Source organism: Triticum aestivum, chromosome 3A (assembly GCF_018294505.1).
Source record: "Triticum aestivum cultivar Chinese Spring chromosome 3A, IWGSC CS RefSeq v2.1, whole genome shotgun sequence".
In the NCBI taxonomy this organism is placed as follows: Eukaryota; Viridiplantae; Streptophyta; class Magnoliopsida; order Poales; family Poaceae; genus Triticum; species Triticum aestivum.
This window is the reverse complement of record NC_057800.1, coordinates 341,730,147-341,739,140: the sequence shown is the minus strand read 5'-3', so window position 1 is coordinate 341,739,140 and position 8,994 is coordinate 341,730,147.

Sequence of the window (8,994 nt, the reverse complement as noted above, 5' to 3'; positions counted from 1 at the left end):
GGCCCGACGACCTCCAGGACGCCCGCCCGGCGCCCGCCCGGCGCCCGCAGCGCACTCTTCCCATGGTGTGCGCGACGAGCAGCGTCACCACGCCGGCGGCCCTGGACACCGCCGTGGGAAGAGCCCTGTGCATCATCTGCGGGACGAAGGAGGCCAACCTGCCCACCAAAGTGCTGGCGACAATGGCACACAGCCGCTGGGCCGTGATAGAGCTCCTTCTAACGTGGTTAGGAGTCGAAGCGCGCCACGGTCCATGCAGCTTTCGCCACCACCCACACCAGTAGAAGCTTTGGCGCGCGCGCAGCTGCTCCTCGACTTCCCTCCTGCTGCGGAGAAGCTCGACGAGTGGAGAGCCCCATCCGGAGCCTCGTCACCGTCGCCAACAAAGACGAGCCACGTCCGGCAGGGCCCTCGGGCCGGCGCTCCGTCGAGCCACCACACGCCAGAGGTGGAAGGACCGCGGGAGTTGCAGCCACAGTGCACTCTCCTCCTCCGCGCCAGCTGCCGCCGGTGCTGGTTCGTCGTGACGACGCTGGTGATAATATTTCCATACCGTCGTCCAACCCCCGGACCCACCATGATCAACACCAAGTTCTTCGGGAGAGAGCCCATGAAGACGCTCGAACCACTATCGAGCGCCGGTGCAATACACGCCACCAGTCGGATAAGCGGGCGGGACCTGCTATGGACCACCCAACACCGGGGGGCTCCAGCGGCCTACCTTACGGGGTGGGTTTCCCAGCCTTTACCCCGTGAGCTGCGGCAGTTCTGGTGGCCGTCCCACCGCACGTTCAAGCCTGACGTCGCCGAGAAGTACAACAGCAAGACCCATCCGTCAGAGTTCCTCAGCATCTACACCATCGCAAGGCAGGCTACTGGAGCTTGCGACGGCAAGGTGCTTGCCAATTACTTCCTGTTGGCGCTGAAGCCCAACATCATGTCTTGGTTAATGCACTTGCCGGCGGATTCCATTTCTTCTTGGTCAGATCTGTGCCATGAGTTCATTGGTGCCTTCACCGGAGGCCACCAAGCTCATGGCCATCCCAGTGATTTTCATATCATTCCCCAGAAGGAAGGGGAAACACTGCATAAGTACATCCAGAGATTCAGTCAGGTGCAGTACAACATCCCCCATGTTCATCCTACTGCCGTGATTAGCACGTTCCATCAGAACGTGCGCAACCGCAAGATGCGCGAAGAGCTGGCGATGAACAAGGTTAAGGATATGGCTGAACTTTATGTTCTGGCCGATAGGTGCGCTCGGGCCGAAGAGGGAAGGAAGTACCCAGGCAAAGACGCCGGCATGGAAACTGACTCTACCAATGAAGACACCGCTGCCCCGACGAAGAAGGGTCGGTGTCGCAATAGGAAATGCAAGGGCAAGGTCGTGCTTGCCATTGAAGGATCCGACGACATCGGCGCCGCCAAGAAGGCCAAGGAAGACGACCCCGGCAAGAAGATTGCCGGGTGCACCGCCTGCCGGACCTTGGCGGCCGCCGACAAGCCAGGAGGCTCCGACAAGCAGTATTGCAAGATCCACCGCACCAAGGGCCAAGACCTCCAGAACTGCTGACAGGTCGAGCCGCTTGCCGAAAAGCAAAAGGCCAAGTATGAGTGGTGGGACAAGGAGAAGGGTCAGGATGGTGCCGAAGGATCCGACAAGAAGCATGGCGGGCAAGGAGGCTGCTGCGGCAAGGATAACCAGCGAGAGAGGCCCACTCGGGGCCATGGCAAGAAGCAGGAAGACGATGATCCTGACGAGGACGACGAGTCCGGCGAGCAAGAGTTTCAGAAGGCTACGGAGGCCATGTGCGTTGATGGTGGTGCCTCGCTGCACACTTCTCACCGCCAGCTCAAGCAGTGGGCGTGTGAGATTACAGCAGCAGAGCCATCGTTCGACGCTCAGAAGCCACTAAAGTGGTCCAGCACGCCCCTCATCTTTGACGCCGAGGACCACCCTGACCACACAACTGCGTTTGGGTGTTTGCCGTTGTTGGTCTCGCCAATGATACGCAACCTCAAGGTGAACAAGATGCTAGTTGACGGCGGGGTTGGCCTGAACTTGATCTCGCCCGTCGTGATCAAAATGTTGCAAATTCCTGATGGAGACCTCGAGGAAACAGGTACGTTTCAATGGGTCAGTCCGGGAAGGAGCCAGCCGAAGGGGAAGGTCACCTTGCCCGTGATGTTTGCAGGTGAGTTGAACTACAGGACGGAGAGAGTCATTTTCGATGTGGCCGAGATCCCCTTGACCTACAACGGGATCCTCGGTCGCCCATTACTTGCCAAGTTCCTAGCGGTGTCGCACTACGCCTACAACACGCTGAAGATGCCTGGGCCGATGACCATCATCACCGTCCCCTCCGACAAGAAGGATGCGCTGATCTGCGCTGACCAACTCTATCGAGAAGCAGTTGTAGCAGCTGCCGCCAAGGCACTTGCTCCTGCCGTTCAAGCCCCAGGGGGGAGAAGAAGACCGGAAAGACCTCTCGCACCCACTCCGGCAAGCGCACCTCTTAGGAGCATTGTGCTACCATCGAGGACGTGCCCGAGAGCTCTACCGGCAAGAGCAAGAAATCCAGAGCTGCACCACTAGAAACCAAGAGGGTGTCCGTCAAGGAGGATGGCACGGGTGGGGCTTTCACCATAAGCTCCACCCTCGACAACAAATAGGAAAGCACGCTCGTCACTTTCCTGCGGGCGAATGTCGATGTGTTTGCGTGGCAAGCATACGACATCCCCGGTGTTCCCAGGGAAGTGATTGAGCACCACCTTGCTGTCTGTCCCCATGCGCGACCCGTCAAGCAGAAGGTCAGGAACCAAGCTTTGGAACGACTGGAGTTCATCATAGAGGAGATCAGGAAATTGGAAGCTACAGGTTTGGTTAGAGGAGTGCTCCATCCGACGTGGTTGGCTAATCTGGTGGTGGTGCGCAAGGCAAAAGGGAAGTGGAGACTGTGTACTGACTACACAAATGTCAATAAGGCTTGTCCTAAGGACCCCTTCCCGTTGCCACGCATCGACAAGATTGTTGACTCCATGGCCGGGTGTGATCTGTTGTCATTCCTCGACGCCTACTCGGACTACCACCAGATCTTCATGACAAGTGAAGATGAAGAGAAGACAACATTTATCACCCCATGTGGTACGTATTGCTTTTTATGGATACCTTTCGGTTGGCTCGACATTTGCAATGGCGGTCCAGATTGGTTTTGAGCCCCAGCTACATAGAAATATGGAAGCTTATATGGATGACATAGTGGTCAAAACCAAGGACAAGGCGACCCTTGTACAAGACTTAGAAGAGACGTTTGCCAACCTACGCAAGATCAATCTCAAGCTGAACCCTGAGAAGTGTGTCTTTGGCGTCCCGTCAGGAAAACTTCTCAGGTTCTTTGTGTCGCAGCGTGGGATCGAGGCAAACCCAGACAAGATCAAGCCTATTGAGCAAATAGAGGCACCCAAGCGGATCAGGGATGTGCGCCGGCTCACTGGTTGTGTTGCCGCCATGGGAAGATTCATCTGCAAGTCCATTGAGCATGCCCTTCCCTTTTTCAAAATCTTGGAGAAGGCAGGCCCAATGGAGTGGACCCCAGAGGCTGAGGCGGAATAGTAGGATCTGAAGAAATACCTTTCCTCTACGCCAATACTGCTTGCGCCTAAACCACAAGAGTCGTTGCTACTGTATCTGGCGGCGATGAATCAAGTGGTCAGTGCTGCTCTAGTGGCGCAGAGGGAGGTCGAGGAAGAGGCAGTGGCAACGGCAGGACCGGCGGATGGCAAGTCAGAGATTCCCCTAGCAGGGCCTGGTGCCGGTAAGGCAAGGCCCCCAGCAGAGTCCGACGCCATCAGGGAGGGGCCCGTGCAGCCAAGTGAAGTGGCGCAGAAGAAGAAGATGATGCAGCACCCGGTTTACTTTGTCAGCTCCCTCTTGCAGGGGGCCAGGTCAAGGTACTCCGGTGTGCAGGAATTGCTCTTCGGCCTCCTTATGGCCTCGAGGAAGCTGCATCATTACTTCCAAGCTCACGAGATCACTGCCGTCACCCGCCTCCCGTTGCAACGGATACTGCACAATCCAGATGCAACTGAAAGGATTGTCGAGTGGGCCTTGGAGTTGTCAAGCTTTGGGTTGAAGTTTGAAAGTACTTAGACAATCTGGAGCAGAGTCTTGGCGGAGTTCATTGTAGAATGGACCTCAACGCCTGACGAAGAAATCCAGGAGACCGCTCTCCCCGGCAAGGAAGCAAGTCGCGACTGGATCATGTACTTTGACAGGGCTTTCTTGCTGCAAGGTGTCGGTGCCGGTGTGCTACTTGTCGCAACCACCGGAGAGCACCTCAAGTATGTGATCCAGATGCACTTTCCCAGGGAGATGTCCACAAACAACACTGCTAAGTACGAGGGGCTGCTTGCCGGTCTCAGGATCGCGGTAGACCTCGGGGTAAAGAAGGTCATCGTCACGGGTGATTCACAGCTTGTCGTCAGACAGGTCAACAAAGATTACCAGAGTCCATTGATGGAGGCCTACGTAGATGAGGTGAGGAAGCTGGAGGAGTGCTTCGACGGTATACAAGCGGAGCATGTTCCCCGAGCGGAGAATGACATCGCTGACTACCTGTCAAAGTGTGCTGCATTTAAGCTACCTGTGGAACCAGGTACCTTTTTTCTTCGGTTAACTCAACCATCCGTCGAACCATCAACGAAGCATAACAAGCGGAGGAAATCGGGCCCCGGCAAGTATTATCCTGCCGATCCCCCAGGGGCCGCCGGCAAGGATGTTGCCACGGATTCCGAGCGTGCCAAGGGGCAGCTGGCTCCGGCAGGGCGCCAAGCCCTGGCCGTAGAGACGGCTGCCCCCATGGCGGAAGAGATGCCTTTAGTCCTTGCCGTCGAGCCTCACGCTCCGGCATGGGCACAACATTCCGTCCATTTCCTCCAGACAGGGAACTTCTCGAGGAGCAGGAAGAAGCAGAAAAAGTAGCCCGTCGGTCTGCCTTGTACCAGTTCGTCGATGACGTCCTGTATAGAAAAACATCGAATGGTGTGAAATTGAAGTGCATCCCCTGGGAGGAAGTACTGGAGCTGTTGGCAAAGATACATGGAGGCATATGTGGCTCCCACATAGGGTCGAGGGCCCTTGCCGGCAAGGCTTCTTCTGGCCCACCGCCCTCCAGTATGCGACGGCACTAGTAACCAGGTGTGAAGCGTGCCAGTTCCATTCGAAGAAGCTTCATCAACCAGCTCAAGCCCTTCAAACAATCCCTCTCTCCTGGCTGTTTTCAGTTTGGGAGCTCGACATACTGGGCCCTTTCCCTCACGCTATCGGGGGCTTTGAGTACTTGTACGTTGCAATCGACAAGTTCACAAAGTGGCTGGAGGTGGAGGCAGTGAGGAAGGTGACAACACAGTCAACCGTCAAGTTCTTCAAGGGACTAGTCTACCGTTTTGGTGTGCCAAACAGAGTCATCACCGACAATGGCATGCAGTTCACATGCCACACCTTCATGTAGTACACCCAAGACCTCAGCAGCAAGGTTTGTTTCGCTTCTGTGGCACACCCACGGAGCAACGGCCAGGCGGAGAGGGAAAATACTGAAGTACTGCGAGGCCCGAGAACAAAGACTTTTGACAAGCTGCACAAAAGCGGAAGGCGCTGGATTGATGAGTTGCCGGTGGTTCTTTGGTCGATCATAACAACGCCAAATCAAGTCACCAGCCAGACACCCTTTGCCCTGGTATACGGGGCAGAAGCAGTTCTCCCCACGGAACTCATATATGGGTCACCTCGAGTGCTCGCTTACGCCGAGCTTAAGCAAGAGCGATTGCAGCAAGATGATGCAACGCTCCTTGAGGAAGATCGTCTTCGGGCGGCTGTGAGAGCAGCACGCTACCAGTAAGCCTTGCACCACTACCATAGCCGCAAGGTTCATGCCTGAAGCTTTGAGGAAGATGACCTTGTTCTTCGGCGCTTTCAGTCGGCTAAGAATTCCAAAAAGTTGACGCCAAAGTGGGTAGGCCCTTATCGGGTAATACGAGTCACCAGGCCCGACGCAGTCCGCCTAGAGACCGAAGATGTTGTCCCAGTGAGCAATTCCTGGAACATCGAACATCTTCGCAAGTTTTACCCATAAGGCGCGGTTGCCGGGCCCCCCGGCAAACCACCTTTTGTACAAGCCTTGCCGTCAAGGCATGTAACTCTCTGTACAAAGCTAGGCGCAGACCCTGAGCATAAATAAGCGAAGCGCTGGCGCCCTAAGTTATAGCATGCATGCTAGGTTAAGTCTCTCCCTCGGTTAGGGTTGATAGTGCTTAGCGGAGACTAACCCCTAGCCTAGAGGTCGAGTGTGCGTCTTTCTGTTCTCTTTGGTTCGCAGGGAACGCAGACACTTCTGATGAGTCACTTGGGAAAAAGAGAATGAACCGGCGCTCCGGCCCCGGCATGCCAAGACTGCTGGGGGCTGAAGATACAAGGATCCAACCACGGCAAGCCAAGGTTGCTCGGGGTTGCGGATTCAGATAAGTCTTTTATCCCCCTGTTATGCATTTTCGTATAGAACTGGGACCTGTGAAACCTCGTTTATGTTCTTAAAACCACCGTGCTCCCACTTCCCTGTACCCAAGAGCTACCTCCTGGGTCGGGATTTGGAAGTAGTCGCGGTCGCGAGGAGATGAACGAGGGGCCTAACTCTACTTCGCCCCTGCCTCCACCAAGAGCGCGAGAATGGTTGACTGAAGTGGGGGACAGCAAGGCCTGTTGCCAGGCAACAATGTTTATCTTAAAAATAACAAGGATTCATCCTTGGCATGGGCCTCGCTCACGCACAAAGAACCCGGCAAGCACCCTTTTTCATTAAAAACATCCCATACAGGTGCAGTTCATATGTAATTAAAAACATGAGCAAGGGGATAACAAGTCTTAAAATTAACAAGTGCCCGCAGGCTTACAAACTAAAAAAAAGAGATAATATGCCCGTAATCCTTTTCTTGTCCCTCTCCTCAGAAGGTGGAACAAGAGGGTAGGAGGGTGAAAAGAGCGCCTAGGCGAGGCGCGAGGAGCAGAAGGCACCAAGAGGACGTCCCGGTGACGGGAGGGGAGCTAGAAGATGAGGTAGCGGTCCGGCAATATGCGACGAAGGCATCGGTGCCCGCGTACTCCGACTTGACGGCCGCCACCCACCTTCTTTGCCTTCTCCGGCCCTCCTTCGCCAGCCGCCAAAGGAGACGACGGGGAGCACTCTGATGGAGAGCTTGGCGAGGATGGCCCTCGGCATGGCGTGTGGCTGAGGGAGGGGTAGCGCGGTCAGTCGAAGTTGGAGTCGGCATCCTGCCGCTCGACTCCCTCGTCGTCGCTGTCACTGTCCTCCTCGTCACTCCCGCTTGAGGAGGAATCTTCATTGTCGGAGGAGCTCTCCATGCAGCACTTCAAGCGAGTTCCGAGATCTCCAAAGACCTTGATGGATAGCAGGCTGCCCTCCATTAACTTGAAGTAGAGGACAAGCCCCGCCGTTAGGCTGTGGATGCGAGTTAACATCTTCCATCCGTGGCGAAGATACATGACGTCAGGAGCTGGGAAGTTGACGTCGACCCCGTGCCGCCGTTCCCGCAGCCCCTCATGTGCATCCAGAGGGTCTGGGGTGGATTGAGCTCCATCTCCCGAGCAAATGCAGTAGGGAGACGGAGGCGGCCACACGGTGGTCGGCGCAGCCTAATGAAGAACTCGTGGGGCTGGTCCCCAACGTGGCGCTCCGTTGGGGGAGTCATCGCTGGCGGAGGCGAGGCCGATGCCCCGCCCCGTCCTCCTCTCCCCCGAGCGCCACGACGACCTCGGCCTCGCCCCCTCCCCCTTCCTCCTGTGGCCGGTTCCGCCGCCATGAGCTCTTGGGGAGGGGGAACGCGCTGACGAGCAGCAACCCTCGCCGCCACCGTCGAAGGGCCATTGCTTCCTCTCGCCATGGCAGATGGAAGAAAGAAGCGAATGTGGAAGGAGAAGGATGATGGAAGAATGAGGAATGCCTCCCCCTCCCTTTCCTATAAAGGAGCAAAGTCGGGGCTCGGCCGCCCCACTAGACCAATCCGGTCATTGGGGGTGCAGGGAATCAGGACCGGCCTGGTGCCCCAATAAGTGATGGCCCGGTTTCCCGCCTCCACCTCCTGCCACCTGCATGAGGGACACATGGCGAGTGAGCAGCATTGAAGGAACGGGCGAAGCAGCCGCTCCCCACCCCGTGATCGTGGGGTGCAGGCGCCTTGAAGCCCATGACCCGAGTCCACCCAAGTAAATGGGTCGTGCCTCTGCGCCTCCCTCCTTTTATGGGGAAGGCGCGAGCCGCCTCTTTACCATGATGTGACGCATGCGTGCGGGAACCGCCCCACGCATCACCCCCACGTCACGCACGACCCTCCATGGCCCGTGTTCAATGCAGGTCATGGGGAAGCGCGGCGGATGAAAAATTACTGCGGTAAAATCCCTCCCCGACTGCTCGCGCGCCATTTTGGGCCTGGCCCAACAACGTGTCGCGCTTATGTGTGGGCCAGGCCCGGGGGCTCCTATCGGTGTACAAAAGTAGGGGCTCTCCTTTTGACCCATTTACTTGTGCACGGGCAGTCTGAGCCACGCATCATGGCCACACTTAGCAGGGCTGAGGGGGGAAGCCGGAGAGAAGCTGAAGCGCAAGAAAACCAAGGCGATGCCAACACCAGAAGCACATGAGGGCAAGAGGGCGAGGTGGACTCCCTCGGCGAGATCCTTGCCGAGGCGGCCCCCCGCAGCCCCGACAAGAGCCTTGCCGGGGCAACTTGCCCAACGCTAGCAGAGTGAGCCACCCTTGAGACCAAAGGTTCCGATCACCGTCAACAACTATGTTGGGACTTGGGCTCAGGAGGCACCTCCGTGGTGGCATGCAGATCTTCGTGAAGATCATAAACATATGAGTTCAGATGAGGACCAGAAGACGGCGACCCTCGGCAGGATCCTAGCCGAGGAAATCCACAAGA